The sequence below is a fragment of the Mesoplodon densirostris genome, chromosome 5 (genome assembly GCF_025265405.1).
Source record: "Mesoplodon densirostris isolate mMesDen1 chromosome 5, mMesDen1 primary haplotype, whole genome shotgun sequence".
Classification (NCBI taxonomy): domain Eukaryota; kingdom Metazoa; phylum Chordata; class Mammalia; order Artiodactyla; family Ziphiidae; genus Mesoplodon; species Mesoplodon densirostris.
In genome coordinates, this window is record NC_082665.1 from 132,634,015 (window position 1) to 132,647,627 (window position 13,613).

Genomic DNA, 13,613 nt, shown 5'->3' on the forward strand with positions numbered 1-13,613 from the left:
ACCACTAACAAAGTTACGCGGAAACATTTTCATCTTTCACAGAGAGCTTTTATTCATGTATGCCACTACCTTTAGTGTGCTTTTGATGTAAAGCATCACCAAATGAGAAGTTGTCATTTTGAAATAGACGTGATCATTCTCAGAAACAGGAGAAGGTTTTATTTCAGAACTTAGTCTGCCCTATGGCTGGTCTTGAAAATATACTTTTCAGTGACACTCTTGGGAGAGTCTTTTATAGACCCCTCTTAGCCAATCAACAGAACTTGAATGGTTTGGTTTCTGTAGATTTAAGGTAGCCTCAGAAAGGAAAAGATGTATTTTCCACTTCAAAATAAGGTCCCGTGATCTGAAACTCTGCATAATATATTCATTCCTTTGGATTAATTTGTTGCTGCATGTGAGACAAAGTTATTTGCAGTCATTTACACCATAGTGTGAGCTAGTTCACTAGCCACTTTCTGATGTGACTGCCAGCTGTTATTTTATTTGGATCAGAGAGAATAAGATGTAGAGTGCCATTTCTAGGATAGCAAATTGCTGTGAAGACCACCATCTCCTTGGGGAAAGGGCAGGAATTCCTCTGTAGCAGTTAAAGACTTGTGTCTGAAGCAGCAATGAAATAGGGCAACCTGGGGCCAAGGAAAACGTTCCTCCAGTAGCACTAAGAAATGATCTGATGATCTGAGACGCAAATGCATACTCTCAGCCTCTCTGTCCACACCCCTTAGCTATCAGCTGGAAGAAGAAAATGGGTGAGCTCCTAAAATCCCCACATAGATTCCTGGGATTCTGTGGGTGAATTTTGAAGGTCCTTTTCCTCCTGGGCTTGTTTCCCTTTGACCAGTTTTCAACTGTTCAATAGTCGTGAAGTGGGGAAAGGGCTGTAGAGTGATAGTGTGGGATAGTCCCCAGCAGGGTGAGGGGTTTGGACCGTGAACTCTTCCCTGGGTCCTACTGGGGGCATCCTGAAGGTCAGAGCAACCTGAACATCGGCGGAGGAGCCCGGGAGAGGATGAAGAGACATGCTCAGAAGAGAGAAGTGGAAGCATCACCTGGTGATTTCTCTCTGTCACTGTGGTGTCATCTTTTCCCTCTCACCCAAGTTGAACCTTTGTAAGGCCTCTTAGATTCTTTCTTTACAGTCAGTCACCAAGCATGATCCATCTTCCCTGAATATTCCAACAGTGGCGTCTCTCCTCCACGGCTCCACAACACTTCTCAGTCAGACCTGTGTCACCTGACACCTGGGCTGGGGCAGTGTTCTTCTACCTGATCTCCTGGCCACCAGGGCCCATCAATCTGCAGCTCACAATATAGCCAGAAAGATGTCCTCCAAGGGTAACTTTTCTTCCCCCAAACCCTTAAAGGATCTCCTTGTCACCCCTAAAGGGTTCCCCTGATTGGGAGACCCTTACCGCTGACAGCTCTGAGGATCCTTTTGGAGACGCGTGGTGACGGCGTCAGCTCACAAGATTCCACATCACCAAGCCCATTCCCTTTCCATTTCCCTATCCATCTCCATCCTTCTAAGTGAAAAGTTTGCCATATGTGCTTGATGGCGTTCACACTCTTCGAAAACCTACTGATTTCCCTTTTTAGCCAAGAGACAGTAGGCTCAGAGCCTTTGCGGGCAAAACTGTCTAGCAAGAGTTTACTGAAGTACTTTGCTCTCACTTTACTTCTTTCATCATTATATTGATGGCAAATTATACGGGTTATTACTGACCATAGTAATAAAGTTTTTTTTTATAAAGTAAGTTTATTCAAGTTTTTTAAAAAAGGTAAATCAATTTAAAGAAAATATTAGCTAAGAGTTACTGATGACTCAGATCTGGCCAAACTTGTGAAGATGAAACTGACGGAAGTTTGGAAAACACTGGCCCCATGGAATCTAGTCCATCACTTACCATGCCACCCAAGGCCTCCAGTATCTGTATGTCTCCACATCCCCCGCTCCAGCCATAACCTGAAAGCCACCTCATCCTGGGGCACCGTGCTCCTGCCTAGAGTGAGGGCTCTGGCTACTTCTCATCTAGCAATGACTTCTGTGTTCTTTGGGTCTCAGCTCAGTTTTCTGTTTTTCCGAGTCGTTCTCCTGCCATCTCCCCACCCCTCCCAGCGCCTCCTGTCCACCAGGAGAACTGGCCTTTCTGGATTTATTTGTTCTTCATCTATTCTATGGCAGACCCCCTGTGTCTGCTCTGCCCCCTGCCCCTAGTGGGGCTGAGACCCTGTGTAAAGGAATGATATGATGGCAATGTAGTGCAGTAACTACTATGATCACAGTAGTTAATGTTTATTGAGTGTGTATTATGTGCCAGACATTCTGCTTATATATAATATATTTTAAGTTTTCTTCATAATAAGAGTATGACAATGGAAGTACTATTAATATGACCATTTTACAGATGAGAAAACTGAGACCTAAGGAGCTCAAATAACTTTCTCCAGGCCACAGAACTACAGATAGTAAATAACAGTGCCAGGGAGGCAGTGGCAAGAGAGGGCAAGTTTTGGATGTGTGCTGTTGGTTCGAGACACATTTAAATGTAAATGCACCTGGATGCCACGCTCTCTAACATTTGCTGGGACACAGAGGGACAGCAACGAGATCAGAGACCTTGCCTGAAGCAGGAGCCAGCAGTGCCTGAAACGCTTCTCTTCTGCCCTGTATTTGTGAGGGGAACTTAACAGAGAAGGCATCAAACAGTGTCTGAGAGCAACCCAACTGGACACGTTAGGGCTCGTGATGGTAGAAGCTGATTACACTTCTCTGAGATTCTAAAATGATGTAGTTATCTCTCGCGCAGTCTAAAAGCTCAGGGCTGTACAATAGCAGTGGGTTTTCATGCATGTCTCCTTTCTGCTCACACCCACCCTGCAATGTAAATATTAGCCCATTTTACAGTTAAGAAAACTGAGGCCCAGGGAAGGTAAGCCCTTTGTCCCAGATCAAAGAACTGCTTCATGCAAAGAGGTGGGGCTCAAATGTGAATGGTTGGTCACAAAACCAATGTTTCATTTAGTTACTTTTATGATACCATATCTGCTCCCTGAGTGAAGATGTAAGAGTTTTGTTGGTTTGGATTCACATTACATCTGAAAATGACATGCCAGCTTGGAGGGGGGGATGATTTCTGGTCTAGGATGCTGTGGGAAAAGAATAGGATTATTAGAAACAAATCCTAGACTTGATATCACGGTGAATATGTCACCAGCAGGATGGTAGTTCCTCAGTTCTTGTCCTCTCAAAGAGAAAGAATTCAGCTGAGAGACATAGAGCAGATTTAAGTAGCAACAGTTTTATTAAGCAGTGTGAAAGTACACTCTTGAGAAGGGAGGAGAGTGGGCTGTCTGGGAACCAGAAGCAGCCTCGCTATGGGGTCGGGTTGGGTTTTTTAGAGTGGTGGTCCCTCCCCGTGTCCTGCGTCATTTGACTGACAATTTGATTGACAGCTTTAGGTTATATCACTTTTCTCCTAGTATGCAGGTGCTTACTCATAAGCACCCAAGTGAAGCCCACAGGGGCCAAAACCCGCAATGTTAATTTATTACAAATACAGCATAATGAACCCCGGGTAACTTTGAGTCACCTTTTAGGTCCTGGTGTGCCTGCACCAACCTATGATGGTGGCTTTATCTTGCTTGGTCTTGATATGGCTGGAAACCTAGCAGTGGTCCTCAACCAGAAAAGGGAGGATCTCTGGGCATGCTCTGATCACCAGGGTCCAGGTGGGGGAGGGCTGAATGACCCCTTCCCAGATGGGGTGTGACCTGCTCATGTCTGACTAACTATCTAACAAATTCAGTAAATCATTGGCACTCTGTGGAATGGTTTTGTCCAGGATGGCATCGCTGTAGGGCACCATCAGCGTTGCCCACAGAGGCTAGAAGGAATGCCTTCCGGGCAGAGCCAGGCACTTTCTCTTCTTCATGATCGGCCAGGCTCAGGTCTGAGGTTCAGCTCGTCACTGGTTCCTCTTCTTCTTCTTTTTTTTTTTTTTTTTTTTTTGCCGTACGCGGGCCTCTCACTGTTGTGGTCTCTCCTGTTGCGGAGCACAGGCTCGGACACACAGGCTCAGCAGCCATGGCTCACGGGCCCAGCTGCTCCGTGGCATGTGGGATCTTCCCAGACCGGGGCAGGAACCCGTGTCCCCTGCATTGGCAGGCGGACTCCCAACCACTGCGCCACCAGGGAAGCCCACTTGTTCCTCTTCTGCTGCTCATTTCCCATCCTCAAACCCAGATGGCTGGACCGCTTGCAGTGTCTACAGTTCCGTGCGACTGTTTTCAAACAGGGATGCAGAAACTCAGCATCAACAGTGGGCAAAAGACTGATGGGGTAGCATGTTGCCAGTTCAGAAGTATCATAGGACGTGATCCTATGATATCCTATCCTATCCTCCCTGCCCACCGCCGCCCTCTAAAGACGGGCTTGCATTTCCATCAGGTTGAGGATGACCATTCTTGACCTTGACTCAATCCGTCTTTTTGTCCCCAAGATTTAGCCACACCAGACTCCTGCCCATTTCCCTGGGAGGTTCATGACTCTCATGCCCTCATAACCTTTAGCATTTCTTGATCTAGAATGACCTGTTTTATCTTTTCCATATGTAAAACCCTGCCCATCCTTAATACTCAGCTCAAATACCCTCTCTATGGGGAAGTCCTCACCATTTCCCCCTGTATCCTTTCTCTGAAATTGCGTAACTCCTTAGTTCTGATACCACACATCGCAGTACTTACAAGCACTTGTTTTAGAGTCATAGAGCTTGAGGCCTAAAATCCAGTTCTTCCAATTACTAATAACAACACTGGGAAAGTTATTAACTGCTCTGAATATCTCCAATTCATCTCAAAGTAGGGATAATAATCATAGATTGCTCAGGAAGCTGGTTTGGAGCTAATTGACAAGGAATGATACACATATAGCATGATACCAAGATGAAGACAAAACACTCTAACAATTAGCTTTATTTCCTTCGCTACAAATAAGATTTTCCACTGCATTCTTTGTAGAGCAGTTACTGGGTTACTGGTGTACATTGATCACAGCCTCAGTTTCCCCAGGGGGTTCAGTCTCTGGGGACCGACAGGAAGAGAGTGAGGAAGGGGAAAATGACAAGGACAGGACAGTGAAGACAGAGGCAGATTTTATTTGCCGTCTTCTGCCGGGGAGAAGGCTGCCATGGATGAAAAGGTCACCCCTGCTTCTCCAGGTTACAGTCACTTAAGCCAGAACATCCACAAATTGATGGATTTCTATGCACCACAGCTTCACCTCTGAGATGTCTGGCTCTTGTCATTGCTTCCAGACAAAAGTTCGCAACCCTGGCTTTTCCCAGTGGATAGCAAGAAAGATTCCTCACCTCATCTCTTGAAACCCTCTCAACACGTGCATCTTGGACCTCCCCTTTTAAGGACCCTAATTTTAATTCCCAAGACCCAGGAACATAACTGAGAGGCTTTCCTGTGCAAAATTTTACTGTCTCTCTCGTAAGGTAGAAGGAACTAATACTCACGTAGAGCTTACTTATGCTAGGGATTCTTTTGAGCCCTTTAATTCATTCAGCCATTTAGTTCCCATAATGACCATAGTGAGTAATTTCTATTATTCTCCCCATTTTACAGATGAGGAAATGAGGCAGCAGGAGGCTCACTTACCTAAGGTTACACAGTTAATAAGTGGTCGAGCTGGGATTCACACCAGAACCTGCGATTGTAACCAGTAAGCAGCACCCCTTTAATGGACAGATAGATGGAAAGTCAGTTATATAGATATGCATCTAAAGATTGACTTAAACTCTCTCTTTGAGGCTCACTTCCCCTTACACTGAATTAGGTAACCCCTTTTCTCCTTCCCTTATCATTCTGGATCTGCCTCAAGAGAGACAACATATTTTATTTCTCTTTGCCACACCAGTGTCTATCATAGTGTCTGATGCAGAGGTGTTTGGTGAATGAACTAATAAGTGTTTGGGGCGATGTCTGCCTATTACATCTATGGGCATCAATCGATAATATTCCACTTCTGGAAAGTAGGGCTTGTGCTTTAATAGTTTTAATGTGCCCCCAAATGCTTAGCAGCTGTCTCATAATAAATGCTACCTAAAAGCTGGTGGAAGGAGTGAAAGGATAAAGCATTTTCTGGAACCCCCGATGCAACCTGCCCTTGCTCTTTCCTGGGCTCTGAGGTTCGCTTGTCTAATGCTTTAGCCCCCTCAGGCTCCATTTGTGTAGCTTATTCATGTTTAAAAATGAAGATGACATTCTTCTATCCTAGAAATACTCTCAGCTCCAGTTGCTATTTTTAAAAAGACAAGTGCTGTAGTGGTTACAGCTCTATGTGAGGAACAGCGGGAGTTTATCATTCTTTGGTGCTGTGGAATCATTCGAACATTTATGGTTCATTTCTCCGTTTATTTCACCATTGGGTTTTCTCAGTTCCTGAGCTGGATTATGTCCTCCATGTTATGAGAAAAACTGTACTAAATCTGATAGTGAGTCTGTGTCCAGGGAGTCTGGAAAAGTAAGCTCTCTCTCTCTCTCTTTCTATCTCTTGTCAAAAATGAGTGTGTGACACAAACGATCTTATTTACAAAACAGAAACAGACATACAGATATCAAAAACAAACTTATGGTTGCCAGAGGGGAAACGTGGGGGGAAGGGATAAACTAGGAGCTTGGGATGAACATACACACAGCTACTATATATAAAATAATCAACAAAGACCTACTGTGTAGCACAGGGAACTCTACTCAATATTCTGTGATAACCTATATGAGAAAAAAATCTGAAAAAGAATGAATATATGTATATGTATAACTGAATCACTTTGCCATACACCTGAAATTAACACCACATTGTAAATCAACTAGACTCCAATAAAATTAAAAATAAAAGTAAAGTAATATTGCTGGAAAGGGATTCAAAGTATTTGAGAGTCAAAAACATTATGCTGAGTGAAAGGAGTCAGATGGAAAAGACTACGTATTATACGACTCCCTCTATTTGTTTTCTCCTTTTTTTTTAAGTTTTAAAAACTTTAAAAAAGTTTTTAAACTTTTTTAAAGTTTAAAGTTGGTAATTTTATTTTATTTTTAAAAAATGTTATTGACGTATAGTTGATTTACAATGTTGTGTTAGTTTCAGGTGTACAACAAAGTGAATCAGTTATACATATACATAGATCCACTCTTTTTTTTTTTTTAGATTCTTTTCCCATATAGGCCATTACAGGGTATTGAGTAGAGTTCCCTGTGCTATACAGTAGGTTCTTATTAGTTATTTATTTTACATATCGTAGTATTTTTATATATAGTAGTGTCATCTATTTGAATGTTAGGAAAAGGCACATCTATAGCAACAGAAAGCAGATCAGGATTACCCTGGGCTCAGTGTAGGAACAGCATTGACCACAAATGGGCATAAAGATGCTTTTGGAGTTGGGGCAGGCATGGAAAGTTTCTAAAACTGGATTGTAGTGCTGGTTACAAAACTCTGTATGTGTAATGATTTGTAAAAACCACTGAATTATACACATAAAGCAAGTGAGTTTTATGATACGTAAATTGTAACCCATAAAGGATCTCAGTAAAAAAAAAAAAAAAAAGAAATGGGTGCGTGTGTGTGTGTCCTGAAAGGGTTAGCTACCCTCAACAGAGCACACCGAGCTCATGCTATCCGAGGCACTGTGAAAGTTGTGAAAAGAATGAATTTTAGATAGTTCTCCTCTTCCATTTTCCCGGTCTCTTATTAAGGAGAAGATGCCTGGGAAAACCATCCGCCACATTCTCCATGTTGATATGCAGCTGTACAGACACCTGGAGCCACGGGGACTGTGGGTCCCTTTCAGGTGATGACATCAATCTCTGGTAGGTAATGAAGTCCAAAATCCAAGGCAGCCCATGAGCCTGCCCCCCACCTGGAAGTCACAGCTTGCCCAGTGCCCTCATATTCTACCAGGGCTGGCCACTGGGACCAATAGCATCTTATGAAAAGAGTGAATGTCTCTTCTGAGATGCAATTAGACACGCCCTAGAGCTTTCATCTTAGTCAACTGCTCTTTCAGATGGTTCACTCTGAGGAAGCCAGCTGTCACCTTGTCACCCACCCTTCAGACAGGTCCACATGGTGGGGAACTGGAGCTTTCTGCCAGCACCCACATGAGTGAGTTTGGATCTTCTAATCCAGTGAAGCAATGGGACAACTGCAGCCCTAGGAAACATCTTGACCACAACTTCTAGAGAGACCTTCCACCAGAACCACCCATCTGAGTGCTCCCTGACTCCTAACCCTCAGAAGCTGACATCATTAATCTTTGTTATCTTAAACTGCTAAGTTTGGGGAAATTTTTGTGCAGAAATAATTAACTAGTACAGCTTTGCAGTGAGATCAGGGAGTTGATATCAAACAGACTGGGGCTGGCATCACCCCTGTCTGGCTGTGTGACCTCTGTGGGCTCTTTACCCCTCTGAGCCCCAGGTTTCTCATTTAAAATATCAACTTCTTTTTTTTTTTATGCGGTATGCAGGCCTCTCACTGCTGTGGCCTCTCCTGTTGCAGAGCACAGGCTCCGGACGCACAGGCTCAGCGGCCATGGCTCACGGGCCCAGCCGCTCTGCGGCATGTGGGATCCTCCTGGACCGGGGAAGGAACCCGTGTCCCCTGCATCGTCAGGAGGACTCTCAACCACTGCGCCACCAGGGAAGCCCTAAAATATCAACTTTATCTCATAATTCTGACCTCATAAAGATATGATTAAATGGGGGAAAAAGTATGCGACACACTTAATGCTGTGATTGCCCAGTGTTAGTGAGAGTTTAGTGCTCACTAATTCATAATTAACTTAAAGAAGTACCAGATATTAATCTAAATATTTTTAAGAACACCTCCTTGGTTCCTTAAAAAACTAAAAATAGAACTACCATATGACCCAGCAATCCCACTACTGGGCATAGACCCTGAGAAAACCATAATTCAAAAAGAGTCTTGTACCGCAAAGTTCATTGCAGCTCTATTTAAAATAGCCAGGACATGGAATCAGCCTAAATGTCCATCGACAGATGAGTGGATAAAGAAGATGTGGCACATATACACAATGGAATATTACTCAGCCATAAAAAGAAACAAAACTGAGTTATTTGTAGTGAGTTGGATGGACCTAGAGTCTGTCATACAGAGTGAAGTAAGTCAGAAAGAGAAAAACAAATACCATATGCTAACACATATATATGGAAACAAAGAAAAAAAAAGTTCACATGAAGAACCTAGGGGTAAGATGGGAATAAAGACGCAGACCTACTGGAGAATGGACTTGAGGACACAGGGAGGGGGAAGGGTAAGCTGGGACAAAGTGAGAGAGTGGCATGGACATATATACACTACCAAATGTAAAATAGATAGCTAGTGGGAAGCAGCCGCATAGCACAGGGAGATCAGCTCGGTGCTTTGTGACCACCTAGAGGGGTGGGATAGGGAGGGTGGGAGGGAAGGAGACGCAAGAGGGAAGAGACATGGGGATATATGTATACGTATAGCTGATTCACTTTGTTATAAAGCAGAAACTAGCACACCATTGTAAAGCAATTATACTCCAATAAAGATGTTAAAAAAAAAACACCTCCTTAATCTACATTTGGTGTGCAAATAGTTTCTAATGAAAACCATTGGTGAAAACAGATTGAGTAGTAAGAATCCAATGGGCAGTACAGATAAGATGGATGGGAAGCAGGTAAAAATGGTGGATGTCTGGTGACACAGAAGGGGCCCTCTTGCATGGTTCATTTATGTATTAACATAAATCCCCACGGAGAGATTTTTAGCTTGCCAGCAGGACCTGGAAGGTTTTTGCACGATGGCCTGTATCCTGATGGAATGTCCTGCTCAGGCAGACGTGAGCAGTCTCTTTTCTCCTTCAGGATGTTGTGTTGTAAATTCTTAAAACTTCCTATTTTCCTGGAACTTCATCACTCCCACAAGCAGGCTGTGAGAACCTCTCCCAGGTGACCAGGTGCACAGGGGTAGGAAGGCTGGTCCCTGCCAGGAGTTCCCTTTCTTGCCTTTCCCTGCTGTGACCTAGTGACAGTCAAATGCAGCAGTGAAATCCCCTCCCGTCTTTGGCTCCTGCCTCCACCCTGAGCCCCTGGAAAGGCATTTGCCCTCAGGTCTTCACTCTCTCAGCTTCCCCCCTGTTTGACTGAGTTTGCTCCCTGGTCCTGAGGCAGGGGATAGATGGGCTCCAGGTCAGACATTTACAACCAGCCCCCTGTTTATACTTTGAGATGGAAATAACAACAGAAACAGGGTAAACAGCTGGACTTTGTCTCCTGTGGACACTTTAAGATAACAGTTATGTCAGGGACAGAGAGGGGCTAAAGCTGCTTGGGTAAAAGATCAAGAAGTCACATATTTCCCATCCTTAGGGCCAGATAGATCTCCACTACACAGGCACAGAAAGACTCCTCAGGGGTCAAAAAGGGAGGGATGCCAGACCATAATAAGTTTTGCTAACTTCCCAAAGGCCCTTGTGCTGAAATCCATCTTAGCTAGAGGATGTGCATGCACATAGGGGAGCCCTGAGTCAAAGAATAAAGCAAGATGATTGGCCAGAGGAAAACAAAGACCCAGAAGACTGTCCCTTATAAACGACTTAACCTTCCCAAAGGCCCAACTCTTTCTGAGCTCACCCATGTATCTGTCTGCATGTACAGTACGTCCCCTACATACAAAAGAATTCCGTTCTGAGAGCACGTTTATAAGTCCAATTTGTTTGTAAGTCCAACAAAGTTAGCCTATGTACCCAGCTAACACAATCGGCTATATAGTACTACTGTACTGTAACAGGTTTATAATACTTTACACACAAATAATACATAGAAAAACACAAAAAATTTTTTTAAACCTTGCAGTACAGTACCTTGAAAAGTACAGTAGTAATAGCTCCATCACTGCTGCTTTCACATTTGCTTCCAGACATCCTGGGCTTGAAACAAAGACACTGTACTGCTGTACTGTAAACTGTACTACTGTACTCTGAGCACTACTGTACAGTAAAGTACACAAAAGCACAACCACTTGTAGAGGATGCACGCATATGACAGTGTACACCAGACACATGAACTAACTTAAGTGATTGGACATGCAAACACACATTCACTTCTTTGAAAGTTTGCAACTTGTAGGTTCATATGTTGGGGACTTAACTGTATTCTGCTTTTCTAATAAACACCTTACTTTCCTCTCTACCTTCTGTCTCCTTGCCAAATTCTTTCTTCAGGGCAGACAAGAACTGGGGCCCAGACTCTAGCCCCTGGTCGTCGTGGTCTGGTGGTTAGGATTTTGTACTCTCACTGCTGTGACCAGTATTTGACCCCTGGTCAAGAAACTAAGATCTTGCTTCAAGCTGCTCACTGCCATCTCCCCCAGATCAGTCCCTCCTCCCACGTGGCCCCTGCATGGTATGCTGTGCCCCCTCACTCGGACCTGTAAGTGTAACAAAGGTTTCTCACTTTCTTACACCTCTCTTGTGTTATTTCATGTCTGCTCCTGACTGATTATCAACAAAAACCCTGTTTTAAGTAACATAATGATCACTTACAACACAGATGGTTTATCCTCAAGAAAATTTTTACTAGGGATGAGGAAATGGTTTCCCACTGGACAAAGAGAAACCCTGAAGCCCTCTAGCTGGAGGTGCCTGGCTAGACATGTGTGGGCTGAGAAGTCTGGTCCTGCTCTCGGCCTCTGAGTCTCTTATCTCATCTCTGAGATTCAAGGACACAGCCCAGAGCATCTGAGACACCTTCAACCTCTTATTCTTGCTTCACCAGAAAGCCAAGCATAGCAACGTGTGCCCAACACTTGTTCAGTAAAACCCGGGCCAAAGGCATCACCCAGGACTTCTGCTCAAGGCTCTGCTTCTTGGTCTCCACGTTCGAAATGCAGTCCAGCAGAGGTTGTGCAGACAAACGCTCTGAATCGAAGTGACCCTTGGGGGCTCCCTATGCGGTCTCAGGCTGCTCCGTCATTTGGGGTCGCTACTGACATCCTGATGCTCCTGTGCTCTTGGGGACGCGCTGCCCTCCTCATGACTCTGTGATGCAGCGGGGGCTGCAGAGCTGGGCACGGCTCCACAGCACTGGGGACATTGGCCGTGTCTTGTGGTCAGAAGGAGCTTGTTGGCAAGCACGGCTTCCCTGTGCAGTCAGTACTGAGAGGACTCCAGCCCCACACACACCCTCTACACGGTGATCACAGCCCTAATAGGAGCTCAAGAGTCTGCAGTGGTAGCAGATTTTGCAGAACTGGGTCTCTCAGCTTGCCAGTTTCATGCAAGCCTTTTCAGTTATTTTCTCAGGTTTCTCAAACTGGGGTTCCACACCAGAGAAACTGTTAGATCGCAAGTCACTTTGGTAAGGGAGGGAACAGTTCTCAGTTCTCTTAGGGTCCCTGGCTGGCTCTGAAAATTAAACTCACAGAGACAGATTAGGAGAAAAGCATACACATTTCCTTGAATGTTTACATGTACGTGGGCGCCTTCACGAGAGAATGAGGACCCAAAGGAGTCCCCAGAGCGGGAAAATTCCTGCCTTTTAGACAAAGAAACAATAAATTCATGAAGAATTGGAAGAGGGTTTGGGCTGTAGGTAGTAAGTGAAGAGGTCACTGGGAGGATAAGGGTGAGTTTAACATGGTTTACTTGCACGGATTTCTGCCCCGGATCCCCTGTCTCAGGTGATGAGACCATCTCCCTTCCCCCTGGTGTAGGGGGCACCTTTCACGGGGGAGATTTATCTCCTGCTTTCTGGGAAGAAGAGCAAGGGATGGGGGTCAGAGAGATATTTTGGCTTCTGCCATTTTAAAAAGTCCTTCAGCTGAAGATATTAATATGCTGAGGCTATAATATTTGGGGGAGCATGTCCTGGACCCAATAAATGACAACAGCATTCTCAGAATCGGGGTCAGCTGAGGTCATTTTTATTTTTGCTGGACTGGGGGACTCTGCTTGTTCCCAAGGTGCACTTGGGCTGGTCACCAGGGCAGCGCTTACCAATGTGTGTTTCTTGGAAGCTCAGACTGCCCGACCACTTTGAGTTATTCCTTCATGTTTTGCACTCTCACCTCCTCAAGTCTTTACCCAAATGTCACCTTCTCAGTGAGGTCTTTCCTAGCCACTGTATCTAAAAATGCAGCTGTTCTCCCAATACTTCTCTTACCCTCTCTTCTTTTCCCCTTGGGACTTAGCACCCCTAACAAACTAAACATTTACTTATTTTGTCTATACTAGGATGTGTCGAGAAATTGTTTTATTTACCTCATGTCCTCAGAGCCTAGAACCTTGTCCAGCACCTCGTATGTACTCCATAAATATTTGTTGCATTAATTAATATTGGTAAAATGACAAGAAGGTACACACACCTTGCTTTGCAGTGTTGCAATTCCCTAGTATGTTACAGCATCTTTTTTTAAAATTACTTTATTTAATTTATTTTATTTTTGGCTGCGTTGAGTCTTCGTTGCTGCATGCAGGCTTTCTCTAGTTGTGGTGAGTGGGGGCTACTCTTCATTGCAGTGCACGGACTTCTCATTGCCATGGCTTCTCTTGTTGCAG